Raw genomic sequence first — 26,244 nt, 5'->3', positions numbered from 1 at the left:
AGCCTATGAAGGACATTGTGGCATAGTATCTACCAAAAGAGCCCTAAGTGACCGAGTGTGGTTCCCGCGCTTAGCCAAGCAGTTGAGAGGGAATTTAAAGAATGTCATCTTTGCAACTGCATTTCCCCCAAAGTGACTTAACATCGACTGAACATGTCTGACCTCCCTACAAAGGCTTGGAAAAGGATTGCAGTTGATTTCTTTGGGCCCCTAGAGAAGAGACATAATTTCATGGTAGTCATTGATGACTATTCACGTTTTCCTTTGGTAGAGGAGTTATCATCAAACAACCCATGACAAGGTCATTGAGCGGCTGGGCAACCTCTTTTCAGCGTGGGGTTTTCCCGCCATTCTCACATCTGACAACGGTCCACCATTCAAAAGCAAGGAGTTGAGAGAGTTCCTAGTCAGAAGGAATATCAAGCATCAAAAGGGTACACCTGTGTAGTTCCAAGCGAATGGTGTTGTGGAACGATTTGTGTGTACCCTCGAAAGGGTTATTCAGCGAAAATCCCTTATGGAGGTTGAATTAAAGCAAGCCCTGTGTTAAGCCCCCATGCTTCTCATTAAACTCCTCATTCCGCAATGGGTGGAAGCCCTGCCACCTTGGTATTTGGGAGAGCCCTCGGAATCAAACTGCCACAATGGACAGCTGAGCAATACTTGAGTGCTGACAAGGTTTGTGTCACTGGCACTTCTCGAAAGTGCAAGATGAACACATACGCCAATCAACGTTGGAGAGCCCAAGAAACAATCTTCAATGAAGGTGATTTAGTGCTGGTTAGGTAGAAGCAAAAGCGGAAAACAGACACTCCATTTTTTTTGGTGTTTTTTTTTGTCCTCATTTGCCTCTCTCACACCATTTTGCTTTTCTTGCCAGCCGAAATGTCTATCACCTCATTTGCTGACATAAGTTACCGGAGGTGGAGTTACTAGGAGACGCCCTGGAATGATAACTCCCACCATCCGAAACCTAGAACACACCAGTACCAAGTAGAAGAAACCTACCACAGTGGAAAAAGGTGCCATCAGCCGAGGCAGAGAAGGGCTTAATCATGGGACCGGTGATCTAATAGATTTGAAGAGAAGTGTTACCATCAGCTCAGAGTAAGATAGGTGCCCAGAATTCCTGCCTAGAGCAGCCCTTGATTGACCTATCTAGATTTGCCACGTTCTTTACAGATGATAGCCACTCGTCATAACTTGGTGGAATCGGGGATACCCACATTTTGCAGATCTCTCTGCATGCCAGTAGGATCGTATATGTCAACTTCACATGATCCTTGTTGCTTACATTTCCAGTGTCCAGCAGCCCAAAAATAACTAGTAAAGCGCTTACCTTAACTTGGATCTTCAGAACATCAGATAGCGCTTTACTCACGGCCCACCAAAAGGGCTGGATCTTTGGGCAAAGTAGAAACATGTGGAGATCATCTTCCTTCATGCTGCCACATTTTGGACCCGCCACATCCCCTCGTCGACAAAACTTCGATAACCTCTGGGGAGACCAGTAGGCCCTGTGGATGGTGAAAAGATGGTTCCTTCTCAGGTATGCAGGTTTTACTATTTTATATAAAATACGCATAGATACTTGCCATTGATCTTCGAGCGTAGCTGACGGCAAGCATCTCCCCCATAGATCACCTGGGAGGCTGAAATTTCCACCTTCCACCTTCCATCTCCACCATGAACCAATACCAAAATGCGATTTCCTTGAATGGAGACTGTCTGGAAATCAGTTTCTCCTCAAATTCATTGTAAACACCCATTTTTGTACTAGATGCTTGAAACCAGCTTAGAACTTGGAGATATTTAAATCTTGATATTCTTTGATTTGTTTTCTGCTTGCAATCCTCCCAAGAGATTAACTGATCTTCGTGTAGAAGATGATTCCAAACTACTATGCCCGCTTCCCTCAATGGTGCAGCCAACGCATCTTTGACCCATTCAGAGGACCCCTGAGAATCCCAGATAGGAGCGAAATGACTAAAATATGGCAATTTCACTGCTCTCCTTACTCTATACCATGTCTCAGCCATACCTCTTAAAAATTGTAATCTAACTTTTTTGTAGTATTTTGGGTCTGCGTACTTAAACATAAAACCTCCTCCCCTCAACAAAAAGGACCAGGAATACAAAAGCAGATCCGGTAGCGCTAGTCCTCCTTTTTCCAGCCTCCTTCTCAACTTCTTCCAAGAAATTCTTGGCCCCTTAGAGGCCCAGATGAAATCTGACCCTGGAGTTTTAGAAACCAAGCTTTGCAGAAGGGGAGAGGAATAGCCTCAAAAAGAAAAGTGAACTTCGGTAAGATTACCATTTTTATGAGGTTAACCCGACCAAACAGAGTCAACGGGAGATGCGCCCAGTTCTTCAACAGAGTAACCACTTCCTTCTTAACTATCTCGAAATTTACTTCCGTGAGCTTAGCGATGTCCTGTGTAATCCTTACCCCTAAGTACCTCATGTCCTTAGTGCATCTTATTCCATCTGCTGTTTGATTCCAGGTCATAACCTCAGTTTTTTGCTTATTAATCTTATACCCTGAATTTTTTCCAAAATCTGTAGTGATTGTTAAAACAGACTTCAGTGCAGTATGGATGTCGCTAGTAAAGACCAAGATATCATCTGCATATAGTCCAATCTTTTTACTCCAGCCATTTTTATTGGAATGCTAGAATTTCTGAAGAGCCCCTGAGCCGTCTAGCTAGTGGCTCTATATATAGATCAAATAAAAGAGGGGACAAAGGGCAGCCATGTCTTGTTCCCCTTGTTATCTGTATTGGTTCTGTCAGGGCTCCATTAACAAGAACTCTAGCAGATGGTGCAGCATAGATTCCCTCCACTCAGTTAACAGTGGGATTTGCGCCTTTTCCAGTGGTTTGTGTGCCGCTACAAACATTGAGCTGTGAGAGCATCATGTCTGTCATTATTCTTGATGGTAGACATGGGCACTATGTTCTTTGACATGGTTTTCTAGCCAATACAAATATAAAAAAGCAAGCAAGGGGACTTAATTTCCCATTTGCTATCTGCTATCTGCACAGGAAGTGACATTACTAGATTTCCCATCATACATCTGCACAGTAAGTGACATCACTGGATTTATCATCCATCTCAACAGGAAGTGACCACTGGATGTCCCATCATTCATCTGCATAGGAAGTTACATCACTGGTTTCCCACCAAAACTGTCTTTAACTGAAGAAGCCAAGGGAAAAGGACTGCATCTGCACAGGAATTGACATCACTGGATTTACTATCATCCATCTGCACAGGGAGTAACATCACTAGATTTCCCATCATCCATGGGATTTCCCATCATCCATCTGCACTTCCCATCATCCATCTGCACAGCAAGTAACATCACTAGTTTTCCACCCGCAGTATCCTGCGCTCCTCCTTCTTCCCAGGACCTTTTTAATGACGTTGCAGCGCAGGCGTGCACAGTGGGTAATTCATTGGCATAGTTAAGGTGTGCCAAATTCAAGCCTGTCCGTGCCTGCACAAAGCCCAGCACCAGGAACCCTGATTCTCCCACTACCCACCAATACTTTGCTGTTCTCCTCCATGCTTTTAGCCCGGGCCACTGCTCGCCGCACTGCTGCCACACCACACCACACTACACAACACAGAAGAAGCATTCACATCCACCTCCTGCAAGTCCTTTTGCACTCTCCCACACCCTACAGCCACCACTTCCACACCAACAGCACCAAGCATCCCACTCTCGCACAAACCCAACCACCCACTCACATAGACCAAACACCACCCAAACAATATGCCTCCCTTGCATGCATGCTCCTCAACACCCCCTCCCTTACAACACACCAGGGACTTCTTCCCACCTCTCATCAGCAACACCAGCACCTTCAACCTCCTCGGAGACCTTCACATTGACCCAGAAGACTGCACCAACCCAAACTCTGCAGCCCTTCTAGAAAACTATAGAATCCTTGGCTTCATCCAGCAAGTGAGCAAAGTAACCCACACACCGCCGGACACCTACTTGATCTGATTTTCTCCTGAATCAGCACCATCACAGTCGACAAGCCAGCAAATTTAACCTCGACGGACCACACCCTCATTAGTTTCAGCATACCCATCCCACACCACCACACAACTACCACCCACCTGAACAGCCCGCTGCAGCTGAAAAGGCATCTCAGAAGAGTGAGCTTCTGTCACACAGAGGAACTGACGAAACGCCCCTACAAACACCTCGAGTGCAAATGGGAAACAAGTCGAGACCCTGCAGATAAAGACCTCTTCAAATCAGGTGTAAGACGCTACCACCAGCAGATACGAAACACCACGCACATAGCTTTTGCAGATCACATCAACTCCAGCACTAAAAGTAGCACAGAAAACTTCGCCATCACCAAAGATTTCACCGCACCTAATGCTACGTCAAGCAACATCACCCCTTCATAAGACCTTTGCAACAAATTCTCTAAATTTGTTTGTAACAAAATCATCTCTTTATACAGCAAATTTGACCCTCAACCAGACCCTATCACTGTCGCAACGCACCTTCCCTTCATGGCCGATGAACAAACCCTGGTCTCGTGGCCTACCATCACCACTGTCGAAATTGCTACTACCATGAAGACTATCCACTCGTGCTCCATCTACCCCTTGCCCCTACCACGCCTTCATCAAAAGATTCTAACCTATCAGGAAAACACTAACCGCTATCTTCAATGCCTTCATCGACTCAGCCATATTCCCGGACACCTGGAAACATGCCACTATCATGCCCCTGCTCAAGATATCATCTGGTGACCCAGCCACTAATCAACCGATGCCTCACCAACAACCTCAGCAACCAACAGCTCCTCAATGCCAAGCAGTTTGGATTCATGCCCAACACACAATACAGAAACAACACTCTTTGCTGCTACAGACAACATCTGCATGATCATTGACAGAGCATTCAGGGTAGCCCTAATTCTCCCAGACCTGTCTGCAACATTTGGCACAGTCTCAAACCCCATCCTCATTAGGCGCCTGCACAAGATTAGTATCCAAGGGCCCACCTATGCTGGATCTGCTTCTTCTTAACGGATATAACACAAGCTGTCAGTCAGGCACTTTACTCCTCAGAAGCCTGCAAACTCATCTACAGAGTACCCTAAGGCTCATCGATCAGCTCCACCCTCTTCAATGCATACATGATTCCTCTGGCCAATGTAATCTGTGCACATGACATCAAAATCCTCTCCTAGGCAGAGGGCACACAACTCAATCTTCCTCTTGGACAAGACCCCCCAACAAAAGAAACAAGCTCACTGCCTGCATGACTGAAGTCGCTAACTGGATGAAAGCCAACTGTCTCAAATTCAACACTGACAAGACAGAAGTATTAATCTTCAACAACAACACATCACCACAGGGGCTGCAACTGGTGGCCGGCGGAACTCGGACCCACACTTAAAGCACACGCCAGGAACCTTGGAATAATCATCAATAGCTAACTGGACATTTGATCGCACAAGTCAACACCGTCGCTGCATCCTGGTTCACAGGCAACACTAGAAAAACTGTCATTCGTGCCCTAGTCATCAGCAGTTTGGACTACAGGAACACCCTCTATGCTGGGATCACCAAGCAACTCACTAGAAGACTACAAACCATCCAGAACTCGGTAGCCAGACTCATCCTCAACCTCCCACACAGAACTCACATAACACCACACCTCAGAGAACTACACTGGTTCCCCATAAACAAATGTCTCAATTCAATCTCCTCACACGCATATGTAGGCATTACACAACTCAGGCACAACCTACTTGAAAATTGCATCTCCTTCCACCAATCACCCAGACACTTCTGCTCTGCAGAACTCTGACTCAAACACACCCCAAGCATATCCAGAACAAGATCAGGAGTTCGGGTGTTCGGGTGTTCTCTTAAATCGCTCCTAAAGTGTGAAACAATCTCTCATTCCACATCTGAGTCTCCTCCTCTCTTCCTAAATTCCTCAAAGGAGCTAAAGACCTGGCTTTTCAAATAATCAACCTATTATAGGAAGGGCTAGGCTCACACACCTACTCAGCACCAGGACACCCTCACGGATGATATTGCGCTTTACAAATACACATAAATAACAGATACATTAGATTGCAGTAACCTGGCTCCTATGTTGCGTACTGTAGACATAGACAATAGGAATATATTTGGCCGAATACATTTTAGATTCACTGTCTAAAATGTAATGCATTTCACTATAAGTATTTATAGATCTCTTAATGTTATTTATTTCAAATTAGCATTGATATTTTGAACATTCCAAATCTTTATCTCTGTTTCTTTCATTTTCGAAAATAGCACAGTAGCTGACATTTCAGGAAAAAGTTACACTTTGTTGTAGTTAGAGTTTTATGAAATTAATGATGGGGTTTTAAAAAAAACATAAGTGATTATTCTTAATGACAGATATGTGTATGTGTTCTTTGAAATTTAATTACATATTTGTTTGGCTAACGGCATTTAGTTCAAACAACCTGTTTGCACTTGTAAAAAATAAACACTGTAGATTGATTTTCTTATTTTTATTCATCTCGCTCGTTCCAATTTGTTTCCACTTTAAAATTAATCCAGAAAACGAATGTATAAACTCTAGTAACCATGCTCTATTTGTAGGTCTGAAGTCTGAGGGGCATATTTACAATGAAATGGCGCGGCGCTGCAAGCAACTGTGCTGAGCTGCGTCATTTCAAAAACAGAGGGATGCACCATATGTACAAGAATACGGCGCACCGCTGTTCTCTCCCCTGCGCTGGTGCACAAACAGCAGCCGTGCACCATCGCAGGCACCCTTGTATCATGGTGCAAGGGTACCTGTGTGGCAGGGATGATTGTGTTTGTGCAGGAAGGGACACCTTCCTGCACAAAAACAATCATTATTGTTGTTTTGCTCCTTCTACGTGTGCAGCAAACATAGAAAGAGCAATAAACAAGGAGAAATAAAAGTATTTCTCCTTGGTGTACCACTTTAACACCTCCCCTGGAAAGTCGTTAGTTTTCGGCACTGCCGGTCTGCCTCAGATTTACGAATCCTTGTAAATCTGGGGCAGTGTCAAAAAGCCATGGGTGTTGTGTGGTAACACCCACAGCAACAGCTATGACACGCCCCTTTGACGCAGAGTACTGCATGAAAGAGGGCCATATTTACAAGTGGCTTTGCATGGCCTTGTAAATATGCACCAGAATTTCTTGGTGTTCTGATATAATATTTTAAATAGATTATACAAGGTGTAGATTAGTTGTTGCAAATTGACTAAAAACATAGCCCTGGTTTCAAGAAGGGTATTTTGAGTGGCTAACTCACAAATTGGTAGGTAAATGAGTTGTTTAATTGTGAAAGGTGTTTATTGTTTATGCTTGTTTTGGAGTTTCTGATGGCTGTAAACATTATTACCTGGGTGAAGTACTAGCCTGGGAAAATTAAGTGGCTTTTTATTAAAAGCTGGGCACTCGGTTAACTGATTTGCTAGTAGTATGAGCGATACATATTCAGAAAAATTGTTAATGCCATAAAATGTCTTAAAATTACTAAACATGTCACCTTAATGATTATAAAAATCTTATCTTTTTCTAAAGGGAATAAGACTGCTTAAACATTTAGATTTACTGTTTTACATGTGCCCCTGAATAAGACATTCTACTCCGCGCCACCCTCCAGTAGTAAACCCTGACTATACTAATTCACTACCACCAGAAAGTCAAAGCCGCAAGAGCAGCAGGCGCATTGCAGATCAGTGTGCTCGCAGTAGAACCTGTGTCTCCTGGGACATCAGCAACACTTGCTACAAGAATTGCCTGACTGCACTCGAGACACATCTTCCTCTGAGATGTGGCCTGACAAATGCCATTCAACCTTCTGAAATAGCAGACCTTCTGCTGATGATCACGGCTTTCAATCAATCAACCCACGGGTGTGGTTTCTGAGGAAGCAGTGTTTGCCCACCAGTGCTAGTCATCAGGGAAACCTGAAATCCTGCTGACTGCCAGGGTCTCCTGCATGAGACTCCAATAGAGAGGAACGTGGCCTTTAAATGCAAGATGACCCACTGACCTGCCCAAGTGAATGAAGTGATGTCTTATTTGACTCACCTCCCAGTCTGAACTGTTCACGTTAACCCCCATCTGGCAGCGATTGGCACCCACAGGAGCTGACAGGTGGAAACATTTGCAGCCCCCGAAAATTCCTTCAAATCCCACAATGTAAGACTTGATTTCCTCCCAGTTAAAAGGCCTTTATCCCAGTGAGACATAAGAATACAGTTCCCTGTGACTGGCAGCGCAATGTTGTCTTGCATCCTTCCAGCCTTTATCTTGCTAATTTTTTTTTTTTAACAACAGATTTTATTTGTCATTTGCACTTTGGAAGCAGGGCTCTGTAACCCAGAGACTACTGCCGCATAAAAATACACAGTAACACATCGCAAAGGACATTTTTCAGAGCAAAAGAACGTAACTCCCAAACAAAAGAAAGCATACATCTAAAGTGTGAACTCGGATCCCCATTTATCTTGCTAATTTTGAGATTTTGGGATCCTACTAGAAGGTTGAAATGAGAAGAGAGAACCAAAATGTCACTTTCCTTAAGATTTGAGTCGTTATTAGGAAACACAGTGTTTTGATTTGTCAACTACATATGAATCGTTCACAGAGCTCACACCGAATCTGGAAGGAACTTGGTCAATATACTTCTGGTTCTTCTCCAAAGTTGGCACATGTCATTTTAACGCCGTTTCTTGATAATATGCCCCTTTATTTTTTCGCTAACCTAGCGCCATTCAGAACACTTTAGCTGACAGTTGCTAAGAGCTTGCTTTCGGCTGGCCAAGTTGGATGCATAGGTCTCGCAAAATAACTTCAGACACCGCCACAAAGAATGTTGGCCTTTTGTTTCATGTAACCACCGACACACATGCGCCTTAGGGCAAATAAGGGTACACTATGGAGTCGTTGAAAATGGCTTTCTTCTTTGAGCGTGCTGAGCAGGGTCATGTGATGTCAGCAGGCATCCCGGAAGCACGTGGTTATTGTGATCAGATGATTGACGCGGACTTCCTGCAAGGTAAGTACCTCACACTTGCCATGATGCCTGAAGCTCGTTTGCACTAATACATTTATCATGATTGCTAGACACGCTTGGACGGAACAAACTAACACAAAAATTCATTCGAAACCACAAATAAATCACTAGAAAAATTGTTGTTGAGGCTTATTATGGATGAGCTCAGCAGGTCAACTTAAGCTATAGAAACACTGTCTCTGTGCAGTTATGGTAGAGGCACCACTTAAAACCACACATGCGCAGAACTATTTTCTTATACTTTTGACTATTAAATCCTAGGGTTTATAAATATAAATCATAGCACTGGCTCGAGACTTGAAGTGCCTTTCCCATCTTATACAATTGTGTTGTGAGCTGAAAACAGAAGATGGGAGGGGGGGGGGGGGGGGTCTAATTCTCTATTACCTGAAGATAACTTAACTCTTAGGCTCCAGATATAACCCACAACTGAAATACTAGTTCATACCTACTTGGAGGGAATCATTGCGTTACCTAAAAGTGCCTTTACTTTTCCTATTTTTGAAAACACACTTTAGTACTTTCTTATACAGGACAGACAAAGGAATCCTTGCAAAATATGTACATTGCACTGCTATTAAGTAATAAAACACTGTTAACTCAAATAGTAAATCATTCTATTATTTCTTTAACCTTTTTTTTTCAAAACAGTAGTTATTGTTTTCAAAAATAAATGTAACACTAATAATCAAGCCCCTAAAGGTACCATCATTATTTGACCCATTTGTCTTAATGAAGTCAACTTATTTAAACTAAACAGGCAAGACTGTATAATACAAAAGTCATAGGGGCATATTATCAAGACAGGTAATAAAATTATTGCCGCTTTAGCGGCAGAAAACCGCCGCTAAAGCGGCGATAATGGCCTTGATAATATGCTCTATGGAATTCCAATTGAAGCTCAGGTTAGATGTCCTTCACATCTAACATGGGCTTCAATTGGAATTCCATAGAGCGTATTATCAAGCCCATTATCGCCGTTTTAGCGATAGTTTTCTGCCGCTAAAGCGGCGATAATTTTATCGCCTCTGTTGATAATATGCCCCGAAGTCTCCTCTAGACTTGGTTCGTTATTGTCTCATTTTAAGTAATGCCCAATCCAGCGTCATTTAAAACAATATTCTAACAGAGAAAACTCAGTCGGAATTGGATTAAAAATTAAACAGTAATCTTGAAAATTAACATTGTTTTTAGCGCACTGTTCATACCTTTTGCTCTCATACATGAATTTAACATTAGAATCTTTAACTTAATTTGATCAAATCATATTTCTTCTCATTTGACTTTAATTAATACTCTATAGCACTTTCTTGTACAAATTATGCACATAGAGGCCCTACTGCATATTTATTGGAAACAGTTGTGGTTCCTCTGCACCTCTCCTATCTGCTGTCTGTGATACGAGTTCCATGTTTACGTGGCCGCTCTCAATCACCTCCCACGCTGTACACATTGTTCACTTTCTCACTGCCCTACTGAGTGTCATCTGCCAGAATCAGAAAATGGGAAACAAAACTGTTACCTCAATGCTGCAAACATATGGAATCCTGATGGTCCACCTGGGCGCGTGTGTCCTTAGGGTCTACGTCTCAGTCTGTAGTGCTGATCGATGGAATACTGGTTATGGGCGCCTGAGGTCTATCTCAGGGTCAGCCTCTGAGATCTGAGAGAGCGCTTCAAATGTAAGAAGTGCGCAGGGGCTATTTGTAAGAAGGCATCATTGGCAGTGGAAATCCTACTACATCTTCTGGCCTCCATCCTTTCTCTATTAATTTCCTAACTCCAACTCTGTCTCTTCAACTGTCTAACATGTTCTTCACCTCAACAATAGCTTCAGGAGTCCATTGATGGAGTCGCCGGACGCCGCGGCTTGACGTCCACTTGTACATTCTGCTCACCAGAACACAAGACTAACAAGCATTGGCATAGCCAATAGGTCTCGCCTTTGGGACCTTATAAGTGTTTAGTCATGCAACAGCTGCATAACTAAATACTTATAAGGTCCCAAAAGCGAGACCAATTGGCTATGCAAAGCGGCCGTGTGGCCGCGAAAGTGAAAGTGATCGCGATCACGATCAAACATCAAAGCGGCCGAGCGTGGCGCGCGCGCCCGCGCACATGCCCTGTAGCTCTAGGCTGGCCTGGTAGCACTTTTTGGAGCCGTATCAATAAGTCTCGCCAGACCAGCACATGCGCTGGGTCAGGCGAGACCTAAAAACACACCGGTGAGAGGTACTCCCATCCAGTTAATAATATAACTCTCGCTTGAAACCCTCTTCAGAAGTAACTGACACTAAAACAGTGTGTAGTGCTGGAGCATCACTCCTGCTAAGCTATCACTCGTATTCATTCACTTGATTAAGGGTTCAACACACTCACGTTTAGAATATATCAGAGTCTGGGATTGCAAACCTGTTGTGATATGGCAGCTGCTTAATCCCTAATTTTGTTTATTTGATAATATCTTTGACCAATCTGCATGAAATTCGGCAGTGATTTGGCTCCCTCCAGTAAGATTCATAGTTTAGAATTTCGTCCGGGTTGGTCAGGGCTAGAGAATATTTTGTGCAAATCAAAAACATCAAATTCACAATTTTAATTCTTATAAGAATTTGTGTTCTCTTCTAGGACAAAAAAAACCTGTCTAACAGATTTATACCACACTTGAAATTAAGTTAGAATTTTACTTGGAATAGATCCTTTTTGGGGGGGTTTTGAGTAAATCCATTCAGTAGTTTTTAAGATATTTGAATTACAACAAGGTAATGGTTGACTTCAACAGCTACTGCTTTATAATTTTGTACTGGTAAATTCTTGAAACATTCACAACCTTCTGGTATGCAAACTGCATTTCAAATTTACAACGGCTGGTATCCCTAGGTCCTTCCGTAATTTGAAAACTGATAATCTTAATGTCGATTCAGGGAAGAAATCTTTCTCCAGCTGCAGAAACATGATGTGAGGAGTTTAAGGCCTGCTTTGCAAATCCTCTGTCACAGAAAAAAATCAACATGGAGGAGGAAAAAAGGAGCACACCTTACCTCTGCGGGGCATGAGATTACACCTAACAGGGTATTGAGCCAGGGTGTTTCGAAGCATATAATGTTTGGAGGAAATCTTCACAAAGTTCAATGTACAAAATGTCTCACAAGAGACTGTTTTTTGCAGAAAATGTCTCTCTGGAAGATATTTTCTGCACAAACGAACCTCATACATGCAAAAAATAACACGAAATTGTGAGAAAATTCACAGAGCATAACATTTTGAAATTATGCAAAATTCAGATGTCATTAAAATTTCACACAGGACTAGTACTGACGTCAATATCTTTTAATAAAAAAGGTATTGCAATCAACAGCGGTCAGTGAATTGCGAACTACCTAAACACAAATTTAAGGATTTTTAAGACTGCCAGTTTGCGAAACATTCTCAAATTTTAGTAGGCTGTGTGTGTTGGGGCTTTGTCCCCAAAACTAGTTCACAGTGGATAGGAGGTACAGTAAATCATAAAAACTGTTATAAAACCAAAAACATTTATTGAAAAAATGCCCATTCATCTTTAGCCAGTGGGCTGGACTTCGTGATATGCCACGTGGTCCCTCGAGGAACAGCACAAACTTAGGCTTGACCCATCTCAGCACCATTTCCTCCATAGCCCAATCAGCTCGACCTTTAACCCTTCCCAGCAAGTATTTTTTTTAAACATTTTTTATTGGCATTTTAGAAATATTGACTCATGTACACAAAAGAGAAATCTGACCGTACTCTAGGCATCATGTAAGAAACATACTCCTCCCCTCGACCCTGATGCTCCAGGACAGACATTCCAAGCATTGATTGATGTAACATAATAGCATCTCCCCCATCAATGCCCCAGCTATTCAGCTCCGTGACACCCTCACATTTACCGCTTGCTTGGTCCTGTTGTAATATCAAAGAGACTTCTGGATGGATGTGTCATGAAACTTAAACACACCCTCTCAGCTAAATATCTGCATTAGACTCTCACAAATCACCCATATTAAAAGGTAAATGTGATGTCAATGGGATGCCAAATAATCAGTGTGAGAAGCATAGAAAGGTCACAATATAAACACACTCTGCAGAATAGGCTTGCTTCTTCCACGGGGACCTGTGAAAGGCTGGACCCTATGCCCCCAGTCCACTTTGCACAAGCTTCCAAACCTCTATGTGCACAGGACCTGTGGCTTGAAGCATATCAAGGACAACCAATAGCATAACCAAGTGCCATGTATATATGGGAAATGTGTAAGTGCAAGTCAGGAAAGCAAACACAGCAGTAACAGCATTTGTCACACACATATATAATGTAGGTGTAAACTAATCATGCTAAAAAGGATACGTTCATAAAAAGTGTAAAAGGTATGACTATTCACCACCCTAAATGTGTGGATAAACAAACAACTAGCTAGCACACATCAAGCATATATCCAATCTACATCAGAGTGCGAACTGCAAGCTGAATGCTTTTCACATTGCCCAAGACAAGCAGAAATACTTACCATATGATATCCCATCCAATTCAATATCAGCCTCATTTGGAATCAATCCCACATATCAATCCTTTGGAACAGTCACCCTTCTCCTGTGTAACTCCAGCACTGGTTCCAGTGTCAGATTATACAAACCCTTTCAAATGGATCAGCAATCAGGGTGAAACAAACACAACTGTAGTCACGCATCACAAAGTATACAATAATATCAAATAGTTAGAAAGGTAATGGCAGGACTAATGTGTTCTATAACAAAAAAAAGTTGTATTGCTCCAAAATAACATTATGGAGATAACCAAAGGCCAATTGCTAGCCCATCTGCACATTCGGTGGTCCAGCACACTGCTGTGCCACTCAACTTGCCCTTCAAGACACTGCCAGGGAACCTCCTCACAAAGGTGCATCAATTGGGCATATCAGGCACCTCAATGATCTTATTTGGGGAGATGTTTGGGTTTGGAAGGGGTGGCATTGGATTGTGAAGTTGGGACTTTGGAAGAGGAAAGGTCGACTGATGTTTGGGGGGTTAGGAGTTGAAAGGGGTGGAGTGAACTTTTTAAGGGCTACGCTGGTAAGTGGAAGGTTTGGAGGGGTCAGAAATAGGGGTGGATTTGAAGGTGGAAGCAGTGGTTTGGGCTATGGTAGGAAGAGGAAGCTTTTTTGGAGTTTTGGTAGTGGTGGGGCAAGGGCAAAGGAAGGGTCTACTGTAGGGAACTTGGGAGGGAATGTGGGAAGGAGTGGGGACTTGGAGGGAGAGGAAGTGACTTTGAGTGATGTGCTTGGATCTGTTGCAGGTACAGGTGCAGGTGTGTTAGGTGTATGTGCTGCTAGTATGGGTGTTTCTAGTATATCTGGTGTATGTTGGGTGCTTGAGTGTTTGTGTCTGAGTTTTTTAGGAATGTAGAGTATGGGTGGTGTGTCTATGGATGTTGCTGCAGTGGAAGTGCTGGGTATGGATGTCGTGAACTGAGATGTTGTGCTGACTGTTGGGGTTTCTATGGATGTGCTGGTGGGTGTGCATGAGGGAATAGGTGTGTCTGTGGTGTGTGTGAGTGCGATGGTGGGTGTGTGGCATGTGAATGCATGTGTAGCCTCCCATGTCCTGTGTAGGTATGTGATGGGTGAGTGGTGGGAGTATCTGGTTGTTGTGTTGTCAGTGGTGTTTTCAATGGTGGTGGGGTGTGGAGTATGCTTGGATGCGTGTTTGCCTTATTTTTCTGCTTGTGTGTGGATGTGCTGTTGGTGTCTCTATCGGTCGGTGTGTGCACGTTTGTGTGCTTTGGACAGGTTTGGGAATAGGGTATTGGGATTGGTAAGAGGTAGGAGGACGACCACAAGTTTGGGGTATAGGGGTAGGAGGCTGCAGTCAATAAGGAGGCCAGAGCCTGAAACGATCTCTGTAGGGCAGATATGGCACTGTGAATGCCTTCCAGGTAGGCCACTATCTGCTGCAGATGGCTGCCTTACACCTGGATGGCATACAGCAATGCAGTCTGACCCAAAGAGATCTGCCTTAAAAGGTCAATAACCTCCTCACTCAGCACAGTGGGGTACAGGGACACAGGCAGGGACTGAGGTACCTGGAGCGAAGGAGACTGTTCCCCATTTAGGGGACCGGGTATGGCCAACTGGGTGGGAAGCAACTGAGAGGGTGGAGATGAAACGTGGGGTGGCAGACAAGGAAGATGGTGGTAGATCATCTGTGGGGTCCACCACCACCCAGGAGTGTCCCCTGGAGGATGACTCTGAGAATTCAGATGAACTTGAGCATGCCTCCTCTGTGGCACTCCATGCACCCTCTCGGCCACTGGGTCCGTCTGTGTCAGAAGTACCGGTACCGGAACCACTGTAGCCATCTGCTTCCCTAACGATGTTATCCCTCTCTCCTTTGCTTGCCTGAGAAGACGCTGCAATGTAAATAGAAATACGTTTATTGCATCTGCAGTAACACACCTGACCATGAGATGTTAACACTAAACATTTCAATGGTGCACAGATTACACCAGCTCCAAATTTCAAAACATAGGCTCCAACATTAGCCTGAACACAGGAATGCATAATACATAACCTGTAAACAGTTGCTCACAGTGATGTCATGACCCCGCACAGCTACAAGAAAACATAATCCAGTTCTATCTACTGGTATTGGTCCACAACTTCTACACTTTGGCCCATTGGGGTGATCAGTAAACAAAAGCCCACAGCATAAGTTGTCACTTTGCCCTAGGGACATCCTCATTCCATCTTTCAACTGGCTGACCCAATTCATACTTACAATTTGCCAAAGACAATTGCCATTCAAGGCTCATGTGTCACAGTGACCATCTGTGCCATAAACATGTAGCGCAAGTTTGTTCCCAGGGTGTTAGCATATTACAGTACCTATCATGTCGTTCATAGTTTCACCATTTGGACACTCCCATAGAAGTGGGAGTAATGGATCAGGGTATGTGCCACACGCTCACCAATGTGTACACAGTCCTGGCTGTGGTAAAACATTGAATGTTTAATTAACTCAATTAACTCATAATATATTTTCAGTGGCCTACACACACATTTGTCTGATTGACTCAGACATCAACCTAAGATTGCAGTTACATCATATAGAACACAGGATTGCTGATGACACAACTACAGGAACAGGTTCATAGGCCAACATGTAGGCCCTATTACTGTTTGCACCAGTGATGTAAAAACACTTACGTTATTGTACATACCAATGGGAAGTGTTGTCCAGTCACTGCATCATAGGTACGCGTCATACTATGTCACATGTGATAGGTCTACCTTAACATGACACACAGTAGTGAGTGAGCATCACTCATTCCACAATGTAGACAACTGGACTGTTTGGGGCAATAGTCAGCCCGGTTATTCAACAACATGACATGAATCATCACTTGAGTCAGCTATGTGACAGCCCATTTCACGTTCATGGATAGGTGACTGGTCACTGCTGTGTAGCAGGTTGATACAGACAACAGGCGAAGGACATCATTATTCGCATACCACCAGACCTACACATTTGTGTGCTCCTCTTGTGCATTTGAATTTGGGTCTGCCTCAGTTCAGATGGTAACAATCATGCCTGTGAACTGAGCAAAAATGTTAAGACCACTCGTACAAATCTGGTCATGACTTACTCCCTTGTCGCTGCAGTTGGGTCCTCAACTGCCCTTCAAGCGCATGATAGGCCACCACAAGTAGGCGGACCATTAGTGGAGTCCAGGTGTGGCGTGCGCCCCACACGCATTGAGAGGACAACCCCAGCTGGACCTCCATGGTCTTCTGGGTACAGCGTTTCAGGTCCTCCCACCTCCTGTGGCAATGGATTCTACACCGCCTGTAGACATCCCAGGTCCGCATCTTGTTTGCAATGGCCTTCCAGATGTCACGCTTCTGATGGGCATTGACCTACATAGGTACAAGAGAGAAAGCAATCATTGTGTACGTGAAAGTTAATGTACATCAGTTTTGATGTCACACAAGTGTAATACATCTACCCCAAGCTGGCACCAAGAGTGAGCACACAACATGTGGATATTACACCTGCTGAGATATACATACACCCAAATACACACTTCACTAATAATCTGCTGAATACCACTATCCCTGTAAATGTCCTAAAATCACAAATGTACCCCGCTCACATGAAGTACCCCAGGAGCGAGCTACCTGTATTGTCAGCTACAATGAAACCTGACAAAACATTGTGGGCTTTAGAAGGCTGCACAACTTTAGGCAACATTTGATATCCATCTGGAAAGGCAGGCACAATGACTTTAGGGCTACAGTCCATAGAGACTGGTTTCAGGGTTTGTCCCACAGACTTTTATTCATCCCACTATGACTGGCCTGCCATGTGTGTCAATGGAAGCAAGCTCACTGGGGGTGGTGTGGACTTGTCTACTCCTTGATGCTACACAATACTACATCCTTTTTGAGTAAATGTGCCTTGTACTAGCCTCACGGGACATCTGCAGTAATATGTGAGACTGTCGCAGTAATGTCATCAACATACCATAGTCAGTCCACCCCGGCTTCATTGAATGTATGGTAGCTGCTGAGTCACCTAACCAACATCTCATCTTAACTAACCAATGATTTAGACAGTGAGTCTGTGAAGGTTTCAATTGGGCCTGTATCGTGCAAGCATCAATCGTTGCATATTGTTGACAGTTCACTGGTAGTAATGAGCCTGTGTTTGTGAAATGACACACTTTGAAAACCATCTGAAAGGGACAGGAGTATCGGGTCAAGGAGTTACCTCACTCACCATGCAACGGTTTATCCATGTGAGACCAAGCAGGGGTGGTACTGCGGTAGGCACAACTCAATTTGTCATCACACATTAAAAAGGAGAAATATAGGACATAGTTCTTGGCATTAGTTGTAGTGCCACAGGCACCCTGCCCCAGCCTGGGCCATGCTTCTGACTGGCCATAGCTCATTGTCAGGCCTTTCTCTCTGCAGGCTGAGCAAACAGATGTCCCATGTCCAGCACATTACCAACATATCCCAATCGCAAAGGTCAGCTTGTGGACATCCAATAAACAAACTCATTGCTGGTGGCACCCTGAAGGGGTCTGTGATATATTGTTACCTCCCAGGCAACATTTTTTGAGAGCCCAAATATCGGCTGAGTGATGTGTAGCTAGACACATTGCTGACATCATCCTGATCTGCTCTTGCCAGACTACATACAGTACTCATGCGGCTAGTTGATATGCACATATGTTTTCAGATTTGGAATCATCACAGTTGTAACAATATCACAGCTAACCTTAAATGTATGAATGCATAGATGGCTACATACAACCAACATGGACTCTGGGACTTTTCATATTTTCCTCAAACAATGGTGATGTCACATCCACGATGTATAGTGCTCAACAATCACTAACATGATGGTTCTATGCAGCGAGCTGTAAATGATACAACACCATATAGACGTATAATGTGACTCAGGGGCACAATGTAGCCTGTGGACATGACAAGGTTTGAGTTATACAGAGTTATATATGTTGTCGGTAACTCTCCTGTTCCTCTGGTGAGCCATAGAGCTAGCCATACTGGGGGAGGACCTCGTCTGCCAGCATTTCCAGTTCTTTTGCAGAGAAGGCAGTGACCCTCTCCACTTTTTGGCCTGCCATGAGTGCTCCCAGAAGGTGGCAAACTGCAGCTGAGGTGGAGGAGGTGTTGGTGACAGCAGTGTCTTTATGTAAGTGAGCTATTTTTTAAACTGCAGCTTACATGTATACGCTAATCAGTGGAGAGGGACACAGCCATTGGCCCATTACAGTCACAATTAACAACGTTAGCCTATGGTTGTGTCTGTCGTGGGGCGAACCACCCATTGCGTGCAAGACTTCCACTGGCGACATCACAGTCAGATTGTCCCAAGAGCGAGGCCAGGTAGCCCCCATGTCAACAGTTGAAAGTAGTGGATATTTGAATTTAAATGCATCACAACCACTCATATGAAGGGTTTACATGTTGACATGGGAAGTAATCCATAGCCATGTAATTTCATCGACACTCAGCCTCTGTGTTGTGTGTTTTTGGACATTATCGCTAGATTAGCATGGTGCAGTGTATACCACAGATGACGGTATTTTGCCCTCAAAAAATGTAAATAAAAAGGTGCAACTATCACCTTTGTGAGGCAATATTTGCACATCAATGCTACAAACGCATGTAAATTGCACAATGGGGATTATTGAGGGATGTTGGACAGGAGACTACTAACATGTTACATACGTATACTAAATAGCTCAGCAGTTATGTTGTCATGATTTTTTAATTGAAATTGCACATATGTGTTTGTGCACAATTGGACTGATATGTTGTCACTTCACACATAGGTACCTTGGGAGAGGGGGGATAAGGCAGCCTCCAGTGTAGCGCACATTTCCAGACCTATAAACCATGGGAGAAAGGGATGTAATTAAAATATTTTGCCTAAATATGCAAACAATCGGTGATTTATGTCAACAGTTGAAACCTGATCTCCTGCCTCACAACACAAATCCATATTCTATCCCACTAATAGTGTAAGTAATGGCATCTCCGCATTTTTTTGCCAGTGCACAGTGGCAATATCTGGTGGTATGCCGCTGCCAATGTTCAGAGGTGTGCTAGGAGCAGTCCTTCTTTGATGCAACACATTGACAGCTACATTCAGTTCCCCAGATGGTAGGATTTGGCAAATGTAAAGGCAGAGTTTTATGGATTTGCTCGCATTGCCACATGTGATTGGATCCATTGATGGCATCCATATAGCTTTGATGCCTCCACATGACAGGGAACAAGCTTACCGTAACAGGAAGTAATTCCACTCGATCAACATGCAAGTTGTCTGCCTAGCAGATTTGTACATCTCAAACGTCTGAGCCTGGTTCCCAGGTTCTGCCCACAATTTGTTTGTACTGCGGAACAGCACCATAGCCCAGCTGAGGTCACAACCACTACCAGAGAGGGCCTGGCCTTGTTGATAAGTGTGAACTGTCCAAACTCTGTATGGGTAAAGTCAAGCAGTATCATCTCAAACTGTGTGACTCATTGTTGCACTTATGTGTGATATCCATCTAGGCACCTTAGCGTATCCCAACCAACCATGGTTTTTGATACCGCTGAGTAATCCAACAACGCCAGGGGAAGTCAGCTTCAATGAGGTCCATGGAAGAACACAGCAGCCAGTGGAGAGAGCTTTTGGGCTCCCGAAGGCCAGTTTGTGATATCTGGGCATGACAAGTTGAGCCCTCCTCTACTCACCCGGGAAGGTATGCCGAAATGCCATGGCCAGCTGCATGCTCCACAACATCCCCCTATGACGGAAAATCCCTTACATGGCAGAGGATGGAGATCATAGCTTGCCACCGGGAGAGGACCGTGAAATGCCAAATGAAGATGATAGAGGTAGAGAAAAAGGAGAAGACTTGCGTCAGTATCTCACCAACAAATTCTTCTCCTGAGTATAAGTATTTCATGACCTTACATTAATATGACTGTTACAGCACCTCTTGTTGTGATAATGGGATAAGTATGTTAAGCTAAAATGGAAGGAAGTGCAAGCTAGGAGAACTAGTAGACAAAGGTGTATTTTAAAACAAGGTGTTGACACATGGGACTTTAGTCTCTGTAGTATTGTTTAGCTCAGATTTTGGCCAAGGCTGTATTCTCCAGGTGCTGACTATGTGAATTGTTGTATATGTATGGTTTGTAATGTACTCTTTATGTGATGTTCTGTTGTAGAAACCCTCACCTTGTCAACTTCATTTACATATTTTAAAGTTGTGACATTTGTGGGCCTGTGTTGCTGTTTGTAAGTACAAGGGTGACATTGCTTGTTGCTAGGACAAACACACACAAATCCAGTACCAAGGCAGCGTGCACAGTGATTAGATGGGAGTTCTGAGGAATTCATTGCTCTTTTTCCCTGCCATGTGTTGGACTTAATACAATATGTATGTCATCATAAACTCTAACTACATGAGGTAGTGGAGTGTGTTCATGTAAAGCTCCCTTCACATTGCCTAAATCCTCATTTTGGGTAACGTGTATGTAGCTGTTGATGTGTCTCATTGTTGTGGGACATACTTCTAGTGGCACACCATTGACATTTGGTGGTGACATTCCACTGGATAGTGGAAGTGTATTGGAATGATGGTTTGATATAAAAAAGTGTAGTACTGCCATGTGTTTGTCTATTGATGTAAATGATGTGGGATTCCTTCTGTGAGGTAGGTTATATGGCCAGCTGATGACATTGATCAATGCTATCTGGCCTAAGCAATCGTAATAGGTCAGATCCATCTCTTCCTTCCATGCAGGTGTGGTATGGGCCTTTAAATGTGTTCACTGGCACAGACTAATGGTGTAATGTTTGATATGGTTTGTAAGTGACATCATGAGAGCCCATTGTTTTTTAGATGGATTGAAGATGGTATTTGACAACAAATGTGTTTGTTTGTTTTGTTGAGACATGGTTGTTAACCCAACCTAAACATTTTGTACATGCAAAATATCCTTTCTTACACAAGCAGAAGTTGTGGAATTGTTAAGTTCAGATGGGAGATCATATATGGTGTTCTAGATTTGAAACATAGTACAGCAGTCAATGAGTTTCAGACTAGTGCAAGAGAAATAAAGATTGTGAAAAAATAAAACAGGGAAACCAAAAAGTGGAGGAGTCCGTCATGGGGGATGAAGCCATAGTTGTAGATGCCAAATTGTAGTCCAAAGTTCAAGATACTACTGCCATCAGAAATGGCAATAGGTGTGTGGAAAAGGGACGCCCCCAGATCCTTTGAATACCTTCAGCGTGAATATCAGTTACACGACTCCCAGCGTTTTCACTACCTGAGTCTTATGCACGCTTTGCGCTCCCATATTCGTCCTGACTCGCTCATTCCAGAACACTCCCCAATGGAGGACAGGCTTCTTCTCGACCCCATCTTGAGAAGGCCGACCACCACTATAAACCGTAAATTAATAAATAACATGCCCGATCCCTTGGTATCCATGCGGGAAAGTTGGGAGGGGGACCTTGGTCGTCTGGAGGACGAAGATTGGCAGGACGCCTTGCAAAGTCCCCGCGAAGTTGACATTGGGATCCGGTTCCGCCTTGTGCAGTTAAAAATCCTTCACCGAGTATATTACCCGCAAACTCGTCTCTTCGCGTGGGGCAGGAGCTTGTCTCCATTATGTATGCGGGGATGTCAAGAGGAGGGTACGTTCTATCATATCCTTTGGGGCTGCCTGAATATAGTACCTTTTTGGACGTGGGTTGCACGTACAATGGCGAGTGTGTTGGGCTCCCCAGTACCAGTTGAACCTAAATGGCTTCTCCTCATGGTTAAAGGTCCCACGGATTGGTCCAGGTATCAGGAAATATGGCTCGCCTTGGCGGCTGGAGTGGCAAAGCGAAATATTGCCAGTAGTTGGGGGGCGCAGGAGCCTCCTAGGTGGGACCAATGGTGCAGGGACCTGGATTGGTGGCAGCGGGCTGAGGAAGTCATCTATAAGTCCGGGGGCTGTGTGCGCAAGTGGAAATAAGTGTGGGGGCCGTGGTGGAGATATCGAGCATCTAGCAGTGGGGGGAGGGGGGGAGGTGGCCTAGTGTAATGTGTTATTGCCCTATCATGCTGATCGATGTCTATCCTGTACGAGGGGTTCCCCCCTTTTATCTTGTGATTTTACAGATGTACTGTGTGAGACCATGAGCAAAGTTAATAAAAAGATTCCCCCCCCCCAAAAAAAAAGAAATGGCAATAGGTCCAAACATAATCCACAAAGTGAATGTGTGTCGCACACAGGGGGAAATTAGGTCCAACTTTTCCTGCTGGTAGTGGTATTGGTCTTGCCATCTGAACAGGCTGGAAATGTGTGTGGACGTTCCAGCTTGCCAGTGCGGGGCGGCTCAATTGGTGCAGGGCCTGGGGTGTTTGCTGTTGGTTCTGCCTCTGGCAGGGCCTCCTTTCCTGTGGCTTCATCAGATGTTGAGAGGCTAGATGGTAGGGCACCAAAGTACGAGGTGGATAATCGTGGAAAAGCCACAGATGTGTTAATGTCCAGCAGCACCCCAATGAGGCAGCCCATGTTCGTGTTGTGGACTGCCAACTCCGTGTGAATGTCCCCCTGCACCTGCTTCATCTCCCTGATTTCTGTGAGTATCTGGTCTATCTTGTCTTGAGACTGATGAAATGCTCCCAAAAATGTGGTCGAAGTTAGCCTGGGTGTGGTTGGCCCCCAGTGGCCTCACTCCACTGGCCCACAGATACCCTCCCACAAGCCCTACCCCCATGTACAGGTGCCCTTTGCACAGGTTGCTGCACCCCACTGAATCCTGGCTCTTCTGTTGCAGCGGTGCTGACAGTGACATCATTAGCCAGGACTGTGGTACAAATGATGGGAGACACTGTGATAGTTACACACGTAGGAGGGACTACCGGTGGCTGAGTTGTTGCTGCTAGTGGGGGGGTATTGTGGGCCTAGTGACACTTACTATTGCCGTTTTCCCAGCCTGTCCAGATGGACCAGTACCGTCGTCCACATCAAGATGTCCAGGGCTGTCTTCAGTTGCAGTGTGGGTCTCTCCAGTGGCAGAGCTGTGGCCACTTGCTCTGGCCAATAGACCTGTTGGGAAATGGAGAACATTGTTATTGTTGGAAGTGTGAGATCTACCTCCAAATCTTGTGACACAGTCCATAAAGCCTAGAAGGAGAAGAGTGATTGGTAGAGATTAATGTGTTGATAGATTTCAATGGTAATGCACATGTTAAGCAGACATTTTCAGATGCCATACACATGTACTTCTGATACGCAGCTCATACCATGTCCTGAGTAGTAGCCAGTTAGAGTAGTAGGTATCCATGACACCTATAAGTCATTCTAGCCAACACAGTGGAGATGTGACGTGAATTTAACCATTCCAAAGCCCAGGTGAGTACAAAACAGTAGCTGAGACAACATGGTTGTGTCTTTGCCATTAGTGAATGTGTGAGCAGTGCACAGTTAAAGGGTCACCTGCTGCTTAAACTATTTTTATTTGGATTCATGGCTTTCTATGTTCGGCAAATATACTTGTTGTGGGGTCACTCATGCCATCAATTGTTTCAGTTGTTGAGACCATTGTTACACACAGGACAATATAGTGACATGTCTTTGAGGAAAGCTTTGGATGTAGATTGCTCACTCCATGAGAATTGAAGATCACTTGTTATTTGTGCGACTTGTGACAATCTGCAAAAGCACATTTTAATCTTGTTTTGGGTACCTGAAACAGGGCATCTTGGTGGTTGTAATCATTTCTAACCCAACTTGTCTACACTATCTAGCTGTTTAGTGTAACATACCTGTTGACATTATACTGTTGGTATGGCCCATACTTTTACATTGGGGCAGATAAGATGCATCAGGGGATATTATATGTATTTATTTATTTAGTGTTTTGTATAGCGCGAACATGACCCGTACAGCAGTAGTAAGTAATTACATTAATTACAAGAGTGAACAAAAACAAGTTAGATACAAAAAGGATCATGCAAACATGAGAGAAGAGTCGACAATCCTGTTAGAGTTCAAAAACGAGATAAGGCAAGTCGCTGGGCTGCTGAAACTGCAGAGGCACCGAGAGAGATTAAGGTAGGAATTTGCCCATTAGGAAGGACTTCACTTCCTTTTTTAAACTTGATAGGGCAGGTATTCTTCTGATGTAAGGCAGCAGTAAGTTCCAGATTCTGGGGGCAGCTCCAGAGAAAGCTATGTTGTATGTTTTCTTCTTCCAGAAGAGAGGTGGTTTCAACTCAAAATCCCTGGCACACCAAGAGTGCCTGTCTTCCCCGGAGACCACGGTTTTCTGAGCAAGGTACGGAGGAGACTTGGAGTGTTCAGCTTTATGAGTGATACAGGCCAATTTGAATTGGATTCTAGCTTCGTATGGTAGCCAGTTCAGCGCCTTTAGGTGCGGCAAGATGTGATCAAATATGTTTGAGCCAGTTAGGAGTCTTGCAGCTGCGTTGAGACAAGCTTTTGGGGGAGCTGCAGAGATCTTTGGTAGGCCAGATAAGTTTGAGCATCCGTATTCGATCCTAGAGATAACTAGAGCCTGAACTGCCCTTTTTAGGTCCGAATGTGTCTAGGAAAGGTTTGAGATTTCTCAGATATCTGAGGTGAAACCTGGCATTTTTCTCCAGAGTGTTTAGTGGGCTCGCATGTTCAGGTTTTTGTCCAGTGTGATTCCTAGTGATTTGGCTGAGTCCACTATGGTCGGGGTGCAGTTCAGCGCGGTGATTGAGTTGGTCCATTCAAGTATGTCAGGGGAGCTTTTCGGAGGGGAGATTAGCAAGAACTCGGTTTTCTGCGCATTGAGTTTGAGCTGGTTGCTGGCAAGCCAGTGAATAGTCTTATTTCAGAGCATCATTCATTATTTGGACCTCCTCTAGAGAAGAGATTTTGATGTAGACCTGGGTGTCGTCAGCGTACATGTGGAAAGATATGTTGGCGTTGCGAAGGATTTCAGCTAGTGGTTCGAGATAGAGGTTAAAGAGAGTTGGTGAGAGAGTTGACCCTTGGGGGACGCCAATCATAATCAGGGAAGGGGAGATAGAATGTGATTAATTAAGAATCTTTGGGAGCGATTCTGAAGTAAGAATTTGAACTACTTGAGAACGGTTCCCTCTAGGCCCATCCTGAGTTCCAGACGTTCTAGAAGCTTTTCATGGTTAACCGCCGAGGAAAGACCCAACAGAATTAGGAGACATGTTTTGCCTTGGTCTAGGGCTTGGAGGGCATCATCTACTATGTGGAGAATAGTAGTTTCAGTGCTGTGGGCTGGTCTGAAACCAGATTGGCACTCATCTAGCAAGTTGTAAGTGGCGATGTGTAGGCTAAGTTGTTGTTGCACGCATTTCTCAAGTAGTTTCGCAAGTAGAGGAATGTTAGATATTGGTCTGAAATTGTCTGGTTCAGCAGGGTTTAGTGAGGGCTTGTCCCATTTTTTTTTTTTTTTTTTTTTTAAAACCTTTATTCTTCAAAAACAGGGACACAGCTATTCAGCCGACAACCCGGAGGTTCGGCAGCTTCAGGAGAGCAGAACAAAGAAGCGTCCACAGTGCATAAAAGGAG

At 44.2% G+C, this 26,244-nt stretch overlaps 1 long non-coding RNA gene across 1 annotated transcript; it reads right to left on the bottom strand.

Annotated features, from left to right (window-relative positions):
* Positions 1-14,843: 14,843 nt before the first annotated feature.
* LOC146857234 (uncharacterized) lies at positions 14,844-23,747 on the bottom strand. Its single transcript, XR_014979553.1, has 3 exons — positions 23,624-23,747; positions 16,761-17,031; positions 14,844-15,524 (listed from the first exon to the last, which is right to left on the bottom strand). It is a non-coding gene; the product is annotated as an uncharacterized LOC146857234 (long non-coding RNA).
* Positions 23,748-26,244: the final 2,497 nt, after the last annotated feature.

Source organism: Triturus cristatus, chromosome 3_2 (assembly GCF_964204655.1).
Source record: "Triturus cristatus chromosome 3_2, aTriCri1.1, whole genome shotgun sequence".
NCBI classification, from domain to species: domain Eukaryota; kingdom Metazoa; phylum Chordata; class Amphibia; order Caudata; family Salamandridae; genus Triturus; species Triturus cristatus.
This window is presented reverse-complemented; position numbering and strand designations above follow the sequence as displayed.